Source organism: Haliaeetus albicilla, chromosome 4, assembly GCF_947461875.1.
Source record: "Haliaeetus albicilla chromosome 4, bHalAlb1.1, whole genome shotgun sequence".
Taxonomy (NCBI): Eukaryota; Metazoa; Chordata; class Aves; order Accipitriformes; family Accipitridae; genus Haliaeetus; species Haliaeetus albicilla.
This window is the reverse complement of record NC_091486.1, coordinates 26,622,954-26,640,000: the sequence shown is the minus strand read 5'-3', so window position 1 is coordinate 26,640,000 and position 17,047 is coordinate 26,622,954. Positions and strand designations below refer to the sequence as shown.

The 17,047-nt window shown below is 42.0% G+C and overlaps 1 protein-coding gene across 10 annotated transcripts in view; it reads right to left on the bottom strand.

Moving 5' to 3' along the window:
* OSBPL6 (oxysterol binding protein like 6) overlaps positions 1–16,750 on the bottom strand; it is a 111,103-nt gene extending 94,353 nt beyond the window's left edge. For 3 of the 10 annotated variants that reach the window (XM_069781547.1, XM_069781544.1, XM_069781551.1), the window contains exon 1: positions 16,632–16,750. The gene's annotated coding sequence lies outside the window, so the exon portion shown is untranslated. Of the gene's footprint in view, positions 1–8,122; positions 8,207–9,973; positions 10,171–16,631 lie in introns of all 10 variants that reach the window. The other 7 variants (XM_069781549.1, XM_069781550.1, XM_069781546.1 and 4 more) reach the window with 6 other exon arrangements.
* Positions 16,751–17,047: the final 297 nt, after the last annotated feature.

Sequence of the window (17,047 nt, the reverse complement as noted above, 5' to 3'; positions counted from 1 at the left end):
AAAAAGTCCATTTCAACATCAAGACACACCAAAATGATCATTTCATTGCAAACTTATGCAAATGAAATTTCAGCTTTTCAAATTTTTCTCCATTTTTCCTTTTATGGAAAATTTTTGCTAAATTTAATCCACATTCACTAACAAAGGTACAAAACCACAACTCTTCCCAGAGTAAAATGAACCAATAAACCACACTTCCTAATCTAACAGGACCAAAAATCCTCTTCTGTGGATCCAAGTACTGCCTCTCTGTTTTCTGCCTGGCCCACAGGAGGTACAGATCCACACAAGCCTTTCCAGTTTTCATCGCCCATGGAGAGCTGTGTGACAGATGCCACGCAGAAACTTACAGTGGATCCTTTAAGACCCTACCAGAAAGATGGAAAATAACCCAAATTTTTAATTGTGTTTGCTCTGTTTTCACTTTAGTCTCTCCCCTGTAACACATAAAGGTTTCTCCAGCCCACATTACTGGATGTAACGTCTGCCTTCCCTGAGCTTCTCCAAACCTACAAACCCTGTAGCACAGTGTAATGAGCACATATACATATCAAATTTAAAGTCTAGGAAGTGACTGGACCAACTAGGGAGAGAAAGATGTATCTCAAGCCATCTGAGATGCCTCCCAGTCCGACAGCACCCAGGGAAGTGCCAGTAAGAGCTGTACTTTTCTAAGGATGCTGTCTTGACCCTTTTTTTTTCCAATGGATCATCACAGTTCCCAAAGCCTGAGAATAGCTCCCACTAATAAGAGATACAACTTCAGCAATTTCTGGTGGACTTATTTAGCCACAACTGGTCAGAAAGCTCTGTTATAGTGTTTGTTTAGCTAGATTTGCAAGCACTTGCAAGTATTGTGGGCCGAAAAATTTTCTTGGCTTCTATTAGTTCCAGAATGGGTGGTTCTTCTTATAACTGTTTTACATTTTCAGACATTTTTCCCTGTCCAAGGAAAGCACTCCAGTTCTCTAATACAAGAAAGCAGATTTTACCACTGAGAATGCTTGAACAAGATGACCATCTGAGAGGCCCAGGTCACAGGTAACTGACTATCAAGATGTTCTGCATCCTGAAACACTACCACTAGCACTTAATACACCAACAAGGTCAGTGATATCCTGCCATTATCACTCAGGGGCTTTCAATTTTCATAAAACGTACTCAGAGGCATTTTCAATTTCATAATGATGTTTTAACATACATCATATAAATAGATATGAAAAGACGTTATTCTTATTTAAGCCTGGAGGAAGAGACAACAGGAGTCATATTTCTCTATTATAAATTATTATGCATTTTGAAATGTTAAAAAAAGTGACAGTGGTGGACTGTACCCAGGAGATAAATAACCGGAAAATTAAAGTAAGACTTGTCCTTACAACTACTGCTATTGACAGTGTGTTAATTTTCTGAGGAGCTATGTAAGTAAATGACGAGTTAAAATATTCCTTGCACTATTTGGTATTATGAAGAAAAACATCAAAACAACTTAATGTAGTTTTTTGTATTTGTGTTCTGTTTTCAATTTTGTGATAATTTTTGGAAAACACTTTTGCTTGTCCAGATATTTATGTGCAGGCCTTGGAGTTTACAGCACACGTAGCCCTTCATCCATTTCAGCAAGGCTCCTGGAGGACACTGCTTGAATGCTTCAAATCGCAAGGCAGAGGTATTACAGACTTACAGACTCTTGCTGCACTTGCGTATCCACACTGACCCTCAATAAAACAAATAATTTTTAAGGACTCTATACTATACTTATAAGTAGGACACTAGGATGATACCCTAAATAAATAAATACACAGCATAAACTATCAAATACATTTTTTTCATATCAAAGATTATAAACTGAAATTTCATACAGTACACTAGCACCAAAATGAACAGCATTCTCTATACTGACATACAGTCAAGAGGGAAAGGATACATGGTCTCTTTTACTTAGATTAAAGGGTGACCTGAATTAACGCTGGGTTAAAGATAACAAAAAGACCTCCAGCAGTAAGCAGCTGAACGTAAATCTGGTTGTTTCAATTACTGTTGTCATGATTTCTCAGGAGGAAGAAACACAACATTCACCTGCAATTCTATTAGGACTGATTCTCAACCCAAAGATGAGGCATTAGGTATATACTCATGCTGAAGACAGGACACTAAACATTTTCTTTCATGATGACATCAGACTTCATTCTTGTATCATTAAACATCCCCCCCCGTCCCTGACCCCCCGACCCCAGTTGCCAGGATCCTATCCACACCTCCACCCCTTGCTGTTAACAACCACCATAATATTTTCTCTGTGGTCTTGGCCAGAGCCAAGATGATGTGCTGGCTATCACAGACGCTGATCAAAGAGGGTTCATTAAGTATTCCTCCTCTCTCTGCTCACTGACTTCGACAAATCAGGGAGCACTGTCCCTACTGAGAGCTTCTTATTCTCATGTGAGATGCTGATAAATTTGGATTTTCCAGAGAAAGATTCAACAAAATATGGACAGGATTCTAATGATAAACTTGTATGAATAAAACTGGTGATCAAAATACAAGCATCCTCTTCCCTCTTCAGGGGAATCACACGTTTATGAAACAGAACAGTTATGCACCACTGCTGAAGCAGAAAAGGGGATAGAGGGGTTTACTTCATGTTTTGCTGGCCATGAAGACCTAAACAGTTTGTGCCAGAAAATGCAACTCAAGTCATCAGGTTTTTCTGAACTTCTAATGCCATACAACCCATGGTTTGAAGTTCAGCATCTCCTTTTTAAGCTTCTCTTACTGTTGTCTGCTGAGAAATCTCCTAACATTATCTGACAGCAACCTCCAGGCATAAGAGTAGGCCTGAAAAGTATATTGCATGCAAGAGTAATGCCAAAAGTATAAATGACAAAATGCTACTATATTAAAAACCATAAAAGATACAGCAAAAATAGAAATACAGGTAAAATTTCTCCCTCTGCTCCCTGTTACAATTCACAAATTATAAGCTCAGGTTATATGCAGGGCAGGTCAGTATGTGTAAATTCACTAGAATAAAACTGTTGGACTGCACTGACTCTGAGTCATCTATCATCTAGACAGTGAAAATATATTGTGATATATTTATTTATACATAAACACTATCTCAAAAAAATACTCTGTATTACCAGTCATAATACTGTCATTTTTACAAATAAATACACCTCCAGAAAGTTACACCAGAGGACTGAATTACAGAGAAGCATCCAAGTTCTACTCAAAAGTGAGACCTAATCAGTGTTTTTCCATTGAAACTTTTCATTAATGTGTATAGTGCCACTGAATGAAGACAGATACTCAACCTAGCCACTTCTGGTTTTTTAAAGGCACTTTAGGACAATTTCATACCCCAACATCATAAAATATTTTGTTAACCTTGACACTTGTTTTATCTCAATATCAACTTTCAAGTTCTGTTACAATTTTTTTTCTTCCTTTGGAGGAGAGATCACTTCAGCTGTAACGACAACAGTGATTTTATTAAGTAACTCATTTTCTTTTTGCAACATTCCTTAGACCTTGACGATAGCTGGTAAGTCAGCCTGTAGCCAAGTATGTGTCAGCAACCTCAGCCAAGATGCCCATAGCCATTTACACAGAAGAGAAACTCCCCTGCTGTATGCAATACCCATTCCAAAATTAATCAACATCAGAAAATAGCAGTAAAATAATTCTTGAAAGACTAGCAAGTAAATACGCTAAGGAAGAAAAAAGGACTTGTAAGGTTAACTGTATTAAGGCTACACAGCAACACCCAACAAACAACTGTTTTGGGACAGCCTCCCGACTACAAAAATTCTAAAAGGCAGATTAACAAGGGGGGTGGGGAGGGAAAGCACTTTAGATATTCAGTTTGAAATTGCAGTGCTCAGGAAAGAAAAATCTCACATTCGTCCTTATTTTCTCTGATTTTTAACAAGCATCCTGAAGCAGGAAAATTGTGTCTATTCTACCAAGCAGGGCTTCACCCATATATTTGGGAAAGTTTGGAAATATACTTTCCTCACTTTTTCTTTTTTTTTTTTTTTTTTTTTTTAAACTCCCTCTACAGCTGTGCAAGGCACTGGTCTCCAGTTCTACACCACTCCAGTCGGACCCTCAGCAAGACAACAGGCAACTGTGACAAACAACTGCTATGAGTTTGAAGTCTACCATCCACTCCTTTCAAGTATTTATGTTTTAGTCTTTGAAACTATTTGTAAAATGACATGTTATCTCTTAAATCTAGTAATAGCACTGGAAACTGTTCGCTTAATTTTGACTTTCTGCCATTTGCTTTCTCCTTTATGCATTTCTCTTTAACACTGACTTTGCCTCTTATAGCTAGATAGTTCAACAGCAAAGATAGGAAAATATGGTTTTGTGTGCAGGCAGAATTGGAACATGGTACTAAATGTACTGAAGTGTGTAAAATGTTAATTACAATGAAAAAAATGAAATATGTTGCTCAGCTCGCTGCGAGATTGCTAACCAAAGTATATAGCTCCAGAGGTTTGTAGACACAAGCATGGTTACAGCTGTTGCCCGAACCAGCCAATATGTGGCCATCCAGCACGCGCTCGTGCCGCAGCTGGACAAGGTACGCAGGTTTATAAGCTCATTCAGAACTGTCCATTGCAATCTGCAATCAGGCATAACCCAAAGGGGAAAATATTCTGTCACTGCTTAAAGTTTCTGACCCTGCGTTCTGAACAAGGGAGCCCGTTTGCTAAATTGTGTTCTCCTCATACCCTTTTTCTGAGATACACATTCCCCATTTTTATTTATGTAGGTCTTTTGTAGATAATCAAGTGAAACTTCATACCACACAGTCCCTGCCAGCCACTGCTAACAAGTGAGGTTGCTCTTATGTTCCGGCAAACTTTGCAGCAACAGTAAAAAGCAAACATCATGGGAGAACTTCAGCAAAATTATAATACCATTATTTGCCGTGTCCGTCTCTTCCTAGAATGCAGCATCATTGACCTAGAGTACTTTTATTTCTCTACTTCTCATCCGGCAGAGCAAATGATGTTGCCTCCTGCTTTCTGCTCATATGTGCACGCGCCCTTATTAGCAAAACGGAAATAATGAGCAAAACCTAAACTTTGACATTTGCTATCTTTCACTTTTGACCCATTGCATTGCCTTTGATCATGCCACTCTTGCTACTCTTGATAGATCTGTGTAAACAGAAATGCAAAGTGCATATCTGCTTCAGATAATAAAAAAATATTTTCACTAATTCAAATCTACAGTATTTTCAAAAGATGTGTATAGGGATATGTAGAAGATCATTAAAGCAACAAACAAAATTTAAAAATTTAATACGTTTGGCTTGCTGCCAACATATTAATCGGAAAGCTTTGTTCAGGGTTATATAAATTATAACATTTCAGTTTATAAAAATTAAACTGAAGAACAAACCCGCCACAGTACCAACACTTAAACACTTACAAATTCCAGTGACTACAAAGATAACACAAGCCATCACACTACTGAATGAGCAGAAAACTAACCCATGATAGGGATCAGATTCAGTTTCTTACGAAGTTTAATTTCCTCAAATAAAACATTCACCCTCTTAACTTGAGGCACTTGAACAAAGGCTTTAAAAATACCACAATCACAATTCCATCATTATTTGAGTATTTAACTCATAAACAGAAGCAACGGTTGGCAAGGAGAATAAAATGACAAGCACTAAGTACGCATTATACAAAATATAAAGATAAATAAAGATTAGCTGTCTGGGAAGCACACAGAAGTCAGAGAACCCTAGAAGCCTCATGCTTCCTCATTTATCCTTTAATGGAAAAAATTGACATTAGCTGAAAAAGTATTGATTTTCTGTGCTGCAATCTGTGGGAGCCTAAAGAATTGAAAGTCATTTTTGCAGCATACTGAGATTGTTTAAAAAGAAAAACTTCGGAGAGTTCTGCTTGAATTACTTTCTGGATCTCACAATACACATATACATTTATTTCTGTTCAAACTTGTCCTTCTAAGTGAGGAACTTGCATTTGGAAACTGTACCATTACATTTAAATCTGCTTCAGCACAGTTGGAAGGTATAATCCACCTTGACAAAATCACCAACATAAAGCGCAGAAATATTTCACTTGCTGCCATTAAGAAATGGCACTTTACACTGCTATTAAGCACAAGGCCTGTTAGCAAAATAACTGATTTGCCTTGGTATGCTTAACACTGTGAATTTCCAGGCATTTTGTTCTCAGAGGTTTTTTTTCCTTTCATACTCCCCAGCCCCTGGCAGCCCCCACCGAGGATCTCCTGAGATGGCCAGCGACCCTGGGGAGACGCACGGAAGACTGCGTCAGCCAGGATGCTCGAGGGGCAGCTGGAGGGAGAGGCATGGAGCACTGGCAGCCTGCACAAGGGGACGTGCCTGTGTGCCCGGGGGGATCGGTCAGCCTGGGCACAGGACCGAAATCCAGATAAAGGTGTATTAACGGGTAGGGAGTGACCTGCGGAGGAAAGGCAGAATGAGAAAGAGGGCAAGAACTGAGAAAGCACACCTCAGTGCTGGAAACCCAGAGAAGCAATGAATACAGCCCGGGCGCACTTGTCTTTAAAAAAATTAGTTTCAAAATGTATTGAGTGCAAACTCATTTCTTTATAAGCAACTACATTTCACTTATAAACAGATTTATCTAATGTTGGTGGTTTTTTCAGTGTTATATCACACAGCTATGACACATTTTTCATGGCAAACTACCCAAGAACCAGCCAAGAAAGCAGAACTACACGTTCCTCAAGATATCCGCGGCCTAAAGAGCAGTTCATTTCCATTAGCTTTCAACGTGGGAATGTTGCCAGAGATGTTGAAGTATGAAATTAATAAAGCTGCCATGCCCTCCACAAGCATGTTCTGCATTTCTCAGCACTGAGCACAGTGTCCACAACCAGACAAAGCAGGAGAACAGAAGAAAGAAAAAAGATAGACAGCTTACCACTGAACACATGCAGTGGCATCAAGAAATAAAACTTCTTTGTTATAAGACACTTCCCCATTTCTAGAGAGCGCTATGAGCCTAATTTACACCAATCCCAGCTTAAATAGTTCTGGTTTACTGTACTGAAAACCCCTTCAACTGATGTACGGTAGTATACTTCTGTTGCCCTCAAGGGAACATCACTATATTTATCAAGTCCTTATTGTTAGTCCCTACCTACTTTTTTACATAGCATTATTCTTTACTGCGTCTTTGAAATTATTTTTACTGACTTACTATAAATAACACAACTGAAAAACAATGAAGAAAATGTAGAAAATGCTGAAGTCAATATATTTAAACTTTACAAAAGAATGCTGTGTAACTTAAAAATAATTCAAATAGTAAATAGTATATAGAATAGTAAAGAGATATAGCACAGGTTTACGACTGACATTATTCGATAGCTTTATGCAAAATGATTGAGTTAATGTGCTCACAAAGTTAAGATTAAAGCATAAAAATTTGCAAATGCTGAATAAATCTCTCAAAATTCTGAAGAACATTGAGGGGGAAATCCAATAATGAATATATCGGAAAGTAATTATACCAGAAACAGCATAAGGTGGCAGGGGCTAATAATACCACGGTGTATTTGCACCACGAGCTGGCAGCCAAGGGCCAGTACAGCTCTGGACTGGACAGTCAGCAGGTATCAGAGCTAAAGTCAACCATCCTTGCCCCCCAGCCCGTGCACAGTCCTGGTACAAGGCACTAACAGTTTGAATAACATTTCAACTTAGAAAGTGCACACATCATAGGGAACAAGTATATATTTGGATCTATAAAGGTGGTACAGTTAGGAGAAAAATGAGGCAATCAGGAAGGCGCAAAATGTCAGGAGAGCTATGAACAGCGATCTGTTACACAGCCTCTGGGGAACTGGTCTAGGCATTTCAAGTGGGAAACCTAAAACCCAAGGGCATTAAGAAAAATATCACAGCTTTAGGAAGGGCCAAGCGATTACAACATGGCTGTTTTGCCACCTCCTCTACCTGACCTTACTGTTCATAGGTTCACAGTACATTGATTTGGCCAAAATACTGTGAAAAACAAAGGAAAATTATGAATTGGAGTTTGTAAATTTTAAAGGCAAAGAATCTGCCACTCACTCTCCTCTTCCTAGTGTAGCTCACAAGATTTTACTTAGATTTGTAGCACATTTTCTCTTCTGCAGGCAGATGGACACACAGCAGCTGTTAGGGAAAGGATAAGAGCTATGAACCCAAGCTGCCACATTCATTGATCCATTTAGGAGCAACCAACTACTTTGCAGATCCAACAGCAACCTTTGCACCACCAGAAATGGAAATTAAAAAGCCTATCATAGATTACTTTTGAAACTGCTTCTATTCCTTCAACTCACAGATACTGCGTAACCATGTGGAGCTACTGAGGAGTCCTGTAAGGGTCTGAGGGTCAGTCAGTTTGGCTAACTCTAATCCTGGTACTCTGACCCAGTTTGAGGCCTACGCCCTTAATCCGCAACTTAGATTTCACAAGAAAACACAAGTATTATTGTGTTAATTAGAGACAGAGGCCACTCTAATTATTAATTGTAAGCTCTGTCACACAACGGTACTTATGGTGACAGGGCAGGGGACAGAGTGTGCAGCTACTAAAGAAAATACCTTGTAATTTTTTTTAAAGATTGTTTTGCATTGCATGTCACACTGAATCACATACTGCAAACTGACCACAGGTCTTATATGTAGGCTACGCTACCAGTCATAGGAGGGACAGAGGGAGGCCTGCTCAGTGGGCCACCATGTATTTTAGATTTAGCTTCCTGTAACGTATTTGCACACCCACACAAATACAGGTGACGGTTAAGGAGAGTTATAGAACTTTCGGGGGTTATTTTCAGTCAGAGAATGGGTTACTTTGCCCATGATTATGTCACCCAAGAACAATAAACCAGGTAGCAACTATGACCTGACCATAGTTACAGGCACAAAAAAGCACAGTTGTCAGGTGCAAGTGAACTTGGAAAGACAGCTGACGGGAACAGGGGAAAAAGAAGATGGATTTTATCCATCAACAACCATTACAATGAAAAACACAGAATTTGTATGGCTAGAGAGCTAACCTTCCAGTACCAGGGGCACACCGATACTTAGCATCCAGACTCATCCTCTGAGTACTCTATAAGTTCCATTTCATATCTGTTTTCCTTCTGTTTTCTGCAAACATCTTCTGAAGAAAGCTTCTTTTCCAGAAACAGATTAAAACCAAGAAACACAGACTTCAAACACAGAAGAGACATAATTAGTTCCCAGAGGGATGCATGCGTCATGCTCACATTGGGGTCAGAGGGACCCCAAGATGACTCAACACCAACTCCAGTTTCAGATCTCAACAAGCTGTTTTATTTTGAAGCCTTTTCCTTTTAACCAAGTATCATTTCCATCGTCAGCTACGACCTTCTCACCCAGCTGACCCACTCCACTCTGAAAGAAACATCTGTCACTAAACTAACCATTCCAGCTTCCCACATACAAGCTGAAAGACCCTTTATCTGGTACATTTATTGCCATTTCTGTAGTTCACCATCAGTTATTTTGCCTTTCCACTTTCCCCAGAAGATCAAGCCTTACCAGGGGGCAACACGGCTAACTGGCACCTTAAAGATAAAGGTATAAAAGAAAGTAAGTTGCCCCGCTGCCAGTTTCCTAAAAGTTTTCCCACTCTAGAAAATAAATTAAGAAACTTCTATCTTGTGGCCAAAACCCCAGAAATCATAATCTGAGATGAGCCATGGTCTGTCTGGATTTGTTCCTCTCCCACTTCGCAAATCACAGTGCCATTACTTTCCAAACAAGATTGAATTTTATTTTCAAAGACAGGATGGGAGGAAAGAGTTAAAAGTTATTTTCCTGAACAAGATCACAAGGGTGTCAGGCAACTCTGAGTAGATCAGGCATAAAAATGCTCATACAGTAGAATTAGAAACAAGAGCCCACCTGCGGTCCCACTGCAGAAGCAGGTTGACCACATACAGGGGAGAGACCGTGAAGGCAGAGGTGAAACAGGATGAGTGGCGATTCACCAGCTTGGAACCATTCCAGTAAGATGTTCACCGAAACTTCTCTTTACCCAAATCCTGTTTAACATCTCCTTATCCACATTGGGTTTGTCATAAGGGAACAGGGTGGGGTGGCTGCAAGAATAGAAAGACACCACTCTGTCACATAATCCAGTCGTGTTTTATTAATCAGGATGGGTGCGGCATTTGTGTTCCAGCTTGTCTATTCTATGACACGCAAATCAAGGTCCAGGTGACTCTGCCACCATAGACCCTGGGGAACAGAATGCTCACCCCAACCACTCAGCGTGTCCAAGTCCTGGCTGGTGGCCTGGACCTCACACCAGGCTGTTCCCCTCCAGCTCAGCCTTCCAAGTGTCAGAGGTACGTGCATGTCCCATGTCATGCTCCCCCATCCCCTGCAAGTGGGGCTACTGCTTTATTTACTGCTTTCTCATTTAAACTGTCAGCATGAGCCATCAAAGGTCTCACCAATTCCACAGTCTATATCTAAGGTCAGTTAGCAGTCGCCACCAAGATTTCAGTAACTCTTTGGTCTCCCACCCCAAACGTGTTACAGGAAGTGTGAAGCTGGCAACAGTTACAGAACAAAGTTCTGCTATTGTTTTTTCATTTTCCAGGATTAATCAGGTCAGCTAAAGCTGGGCAGATGCAGTCAAGGTCTCCTTTGTATGGGCAGGTAGCCTTCACTCCATGGCACAGGTTTCATACGGCCTTTTCTTTGGGCAACCTGAGCTTATTCCATTTTTCAACAGAAAACTTTTCAGTTCATCATCTGAAAAAGGATATCTTGAAATCAATCTGTAGATAATTGTTACACAAATGTTACTCGCTTTGGGTTTAGTTGTTTTTATAACAAAGCAATCCCAGATATATGCCCTACTGTACTGATGCAAAGGATCCAATACATTATTTTAATACCTTTGAATCCTTCACAAACATAATTTACTAACGTAATTGGAAAAAATATATGCTACAGAACAGCTTTGTACCAACAAAACAGCATATACATTAGAGGATTGGACTACATTCAATACCATATACAGATAAATTAATCCAGCCTTTCAAGTAAAGAGTCCATAAGGTCCTTAGCGTTTCTGCTTGGACTAGAAACATGCAAATCATAGCCTTTGTGATTTTTGTGATTTTCACACTTTTCATGTGAACTGAGAAGTATGGGGTTTTTATATAGTTTATAAGCTGCAAGCATTTCCATCTCCCAATTTCCATGGTAAAACAGGGAAAAGAAAACTCTTATTTTAGCAGAGTTATGAACGCAAGCAGTCAGATCGCACTGAGAGAGACCATAACCAAGACTGGACTTCCTATCTGCTAAATTCTGGGTAGATTCAACTTATCCACCTGATTGTCAGCATCCCAAAATAAGGCAGAAAAGATTCATTGGAGGGGGAGGGGCTTAAATGCCACAAATGTGAAATATTTGATTGAGGAACATCGAACCTTTAAGAGATGTCCAGGGACTGCATTCTGCTAGAAATACAGATACCATGCCCCAGCAAGGAGACAGCAAGAAAATCAAGTTTCCCAGAAGGAAATTGATTTTTTTGGTGGAAAACTGAATCTTTGAATCTAATGCAACATGACACCTGCTACTTAAAGTTCTTGCAACTCTGTATTAAGCTCACAATCAATTAGAGATTTCTTTTCTTTACACCTCAAGTTAATGTATCCATTATTTCCTTTAAGAGAAGTGCTCTCAACTAGTATTAACATATACTTACCTTTAAGGCACTCAAAGAAAAAAAAAAACAATAAGGAAATTATTTAACTTGGTTTCAAAATGCAGCTGCTCTCTCCACTACAGTGAGGCATTTCTAAGGATCATTATAAAGCTCTCCTAATCTTTAGGACATTACAACTGCCATACATTCCAGACCCATCCTCTTACTCTTCTTCAACCTCCAATTTCCTCCTCCTCCTCCAAAGCTTCTCTTTGTAAAGGTACAGATAACAAGTAATTAGATACAATCTTTTTTGGTTTCTGAGTTGGTGATGAAGGGGCTCACATTGAAACCATTTAAACAACAAGGCTGTAGTATGCTCAGAAAGACAAGCTTGGAAATGCAGCAGCTCTCTCCCTGCTGCTACCACCCATAACTATATAGCCTTCAGCACATACTGACACATTTTACTTGGAACCAACTCCTAAACTAGCTGGAAATTCTGCAGGGTTAATATACATACTTCAGAAAAAATAATTCAGAGTTTCTAAGCACCATCTATTTTTCATTGTAAATAGAAAATAGTAGTGTCTGGGTTTGGCCTGTAATGCCAAAACAGTTCATATTAAAGAATAATTTAGTTTGGAAGGAACCTCTGGATGTCATTTGGTCCAACCCCCCTTTAAAAAAAAAAAAAAAAACCAAACCACACACACAAAAGAAACCCCACTTCAACCCTGTTTTCTCCTCTTTCAATAGTTGTCTCTAACATTTTGGTATTGTTCACTTTTTTCCTCCCTTAATACATTAACGAGTCTATTCAGCCCAGAAGTTTCCCTAAAACACACGAGTTTGACTGTCTATACATGGTAACTCCTGTGGTCTTCCCCTGTCTTCCACGTTTCACATTTAGCTGTCCTCCCTTTCACTAGCTTATCAGCTGTCAGCACCGAAAGGTTCCTCCATCATTTTTCAGCTCTTCTGAAAAGAACAACCCCAGAGAGCGGTATGCTAGAAACACCATTCACCGGGATATATACAGCGGTGGCATTTAAAAAAGACTTTTAACTGCCTTCATGTCTGTGTTCTGACTTACAGGAAACAGCTGAAGGCTGTAGGTTTGTATTTACAGCTCAGAAAACGTAGGTATGGAGATAGTGAAATTAATTACAAACATACATAAATAGCACCATTCATAGCATGAACTCTACTAGTAGAGCCTGTAGTGATAGGACAAGGGGTAATGGTTTTAAACTAAAAGAGGGTAGATTCAGACTAGATAAAAGGAAGACTTTTTTTACTTTGAGGGCTGGGAAACACTGGAACAGGTTGCCCAGGGAAGTGGTAGATGCCCCATCCCAGGAAACAGCCAAAGTCAGATTGGACAGGGCTCTGAGCAAGCTAATCTAGTTGAAGACACTCCTGCCCATGGCAGGAGGGTTGTACCGGATGATCTTTAAAGGTCCCTTCCCACCCAAACCATTCTATGATTCAGTAATTTCATATTCCTTAATATTTCATAATATTACAGCCAAATTCAGTTCACGTTACCTGGCACCTCATTATGCAACTTCCTTGTTGTTAGACTTCTTAACAGCTGGAGAGTTTCCCTATCTATCACCAAAGCCATGTTTTGAATCTGTCAAAAATCCAACATCTCTCACGTGGCCTGAGCGTGTTTACTTTCATTTGTATATAGTGCCTGTTGCTGCTTCCTTCAACATCTAGAACCTTGATATGGCAAATTCAATCAAAAAAAAAAAAAGTAAGCATTTACTTTAGTATTCCACTGGGAAAGATTTTTTTTTTAATCTCATTAAACTCAGCTTAAGAAAGAAACACAAGCCTGAAGGAAATTCTTGGAGAAATTCCTTTTAGAAGTACAATTGCCCAGAGTAACATTTCCCATGAAAATTATCTACAGAAACTGCTGCCTTTTCCCATGCCAGTATAGTCAAAAGCTTCAAAACCAGCAACCATTTAGTTAGCAGGAAAAAAAAAAAAGAAAAAGAAAGGCTCCCAGTTTTTAATCATCACATACACCAGAAATCTCTGTGAACTGTTTGAATTGTTCAGTGTTTTAAAAAAAATTAGATTAGAAAAGACAGGGGTAACAGACAATTATTTTCTACTCCTATATATGAGGCATAAGGGTTAATTATACCATTAGGACAGGCTCACTGTATAGATACACGCACATTAAAAATATAGACACACACACACACATCTTCAGCAGTGACGCACAGTTGCCTTCCCGTCTCGCACTGCAACACCATTATCAGTGACAGCAGGTTCTCCAGCGTGGCACAGAAGGGCTGATCTGGAGGAATAATGTCCCTTAAGAAATGCAAACCTCCTGAGACAAAGCCATGTGGTATAGAAGCGTAAGTTCTCAGGAATCTAAAGGATTACATGCAAAAAAAATCCCCAGAGAAAACCAATATGGATATCTCATGTGTTTGGCAAAACAAGAGCAAAAACATTCACTTCTGTCACACTGAGAAATCCAGTGGTAGACCATACCTCAGAAGAAATGTGAAGCACAAGGGGTAGACACCCGTACATATCCCCCCCACACACACGTGCCGAAGGACTGAAGGAAAACGAAGCAGGACTATGAACGCCCTCTGCCTTCATCTCCAGCGTGGACTGAAGGAAGAAGTGGCAAAGGAGAGCAGCCTCCATCTCCAGCAGCACTTGCAACAGAGCAGGAGGTAGAGGACTCCCCTACTGAAGAAGTCACGAGGCTTTATCTTTCCATAGCCATGGTGGCTTTGTAGTAAGGTCTGAATGGCCGCCCAGTTGCACGGTAACTCTAACACCTGTGAGCAGAGTTATGTTTTTGATGGTTGTATAAAACGCATGCAAGCCTATAACGCATGGAGAGAGTACAGCCCTTCAACACCAGCACTTGGGAAAAAAAAAAAAAAAACAAACGAAATACATTTGTTCCTACAAGTACGCAAACCAATGTTTTGTTATCTCTGCGTCAAACTGAAGCAAACTAAAGACTAGAAAAGCCGCAATAGAAACTTGGAGCATCACAGACATTTATGAATAAACTCGCAGAATGGGCTGAGAACAAAAAAAGGGCCTGTAATAAGAAAGACTGGTAACAAGACCCATAATAGTACAGCTCTCAAGCACTACGGATGATCTGGGAGCGTAACAGCGAACTAATAGGAAGTGGAAGCAGTGAGCTTGAGGAACTACAGCACAACAAAAGGTACCTCTTCCAGCCCTCAGAAGCAAGGGAAAACGCTTAGGAGGTCGTCAGTTACAAATCCTGCAGTATTTTGTTTTTCCAGATACACATCCTGCCATTTACTTGTATAGAAGAGGTAGTTTAAATATAAACCTCTTTAGGGTATTTTAAATAATAAGTGTTGGACACATCTCTGTTAATTTATCTAAAATGGAGAGAAAAGAGAAAGTAGTCCTCCTCTTGTGTAGTTTTTAAACAAAAATAAAAGAAAACCCTATTTATTATATATACACATAAAGATGAATGTTCTACTAAACGTACAAGGTATTGTGATCCATAACAACCACATCTGCTTAACCTCTAAAGGTCAAGGTTATGTCATTTACACCAAGATAAAAAAACCTCTAATAATAGTACCTACAGCTACACGGACGAAGGCTGGTTATTAGAAAAGATCTATTATAAACCAAACACAATTATATGATACAGAAACCATTAGACATTTGATGAGATTTTAATCCTGGAGCTGGTATGATCCTGCAAGTTAATCATCTGGAGAACAGAAAATCTGTTAGCAATGCAATTAAATGTACTAGTTCCATTAAAATTGAGCTGATATAGTTAATTGTAGTCCTAAAATAGCTATTTCCTCACACCTTCGCTAAGCAATTTTTTCTCCATCTACTGAGTAAGAGTCTATTTAAGGAACACTTTTCACTTAGACTCTCAAATAAGATTTGTGAATACTTTTGTTCTGTTGCGTTACCCAACACAAGTTGCACTGCAGTTTGCTGTTCGACCTTGGATCCCTAATTCACTCCGAGAAGTACAGCAAGGTCTTTTGTTTCAGTTACTGTTAGTCCACAGTATCTGCATTGCTGAAGGTTTTGGGAAGAACATCAACAACGTAGCCTTGCAGCACACTGAAGCAGTTATAAAATAAAGTGAAATGACGGACCAACGGCAAAACCCACGTCAGATGGTCATTTTAAGCATCAGCACTTCTGGGAAGCAGGTAATTTCCGAACAACCGTTCTAATGAAGCTGTACATATTCAAAGTACTTGCAAGGGTTCTGCAGCGTTGCTAGCAACCTGGGACTACAGGCCGTTCCTGCCTTTTCTTGAGCGAGCGAGCGAGCGGAGGAAGACACAAAGGTGTTCTGAGAGTGCATCAACTTAGCAATATCCGACCTACGATTCGTTCTCACGGACCGGGCAGTGCGTTGGGGCGTCTGAAACCGCTCTGCATGGCAGGGGAGGAAAAACGCGACTCCGGCGAGCGACAATTCCGCCGCCGGGCCGGGGCCGCCACCGGCGCAGCCCGCTGCGCGGAGGCAGTTACGTAACCCCGTCCCCGTCCCCAGGTCCGGATGCTCCGGCTTCGCCCCGGGGCCGCCGCAGCGGCCGCCGCCGGACCAGGCCACAGCCCCCGCACCGGGCCCGCCGCCGCCGCCGCCGCCGCCGCGCCCCGGCCCGCTCCCGCCTCCCACGCCGCCACCGCCGCGCCCCGCCGCCCGCCCCGGCACCCGGCCGCGCCGCGCCGCGCCGACCCCCGCGGGGCCACCCGACCCGCGGCTCCCCAGCGCGGCCCGTCCCGCCGCCACGGCCACGGCTCCGGCTCCGGCTCCGGCTCCGGTCCCGGGCCGCCGGCCCCTGCGCCCCGCCAGCGCCGCCGCTCAGCGCCCACCTCCTCGCCGGGATCCGCGGCGCATCCCCGCTGCGGCCCGGGCGGCTGCGCCCCGCCGCTCGCCGCTCCCGCCCGCCGCAGCTCCCCGCCCGCCTGACGGAGGGAGGGAACGAGGGAGGGGGCGGGCAGCCGCGCCGCCGCCGCCGCCGCAGCCCCGCCGCGCCGCGCCGCCCCCCCGCCCTCTCCCTCGCCCGCCGGCCAAGGTGCCCTCCGCGCCGCCGGCCGGCACCCACCTGCGGCGGGCGGCAGCGGGCCGGGCCCGGTGACAGGTACCGCGGGGCTGGGCCGGGCCGGGCTGGGCCGGGCCGAGCGGAGGGGCCGGGCGGCGCCGGGATGCTCCTGCCGAGGGCGGCTGCGGGCCTCTGCGCGCAGCGGCGGGGCGGCGCCGGGCCACGGCACGGCACCTCGCCGGCGCC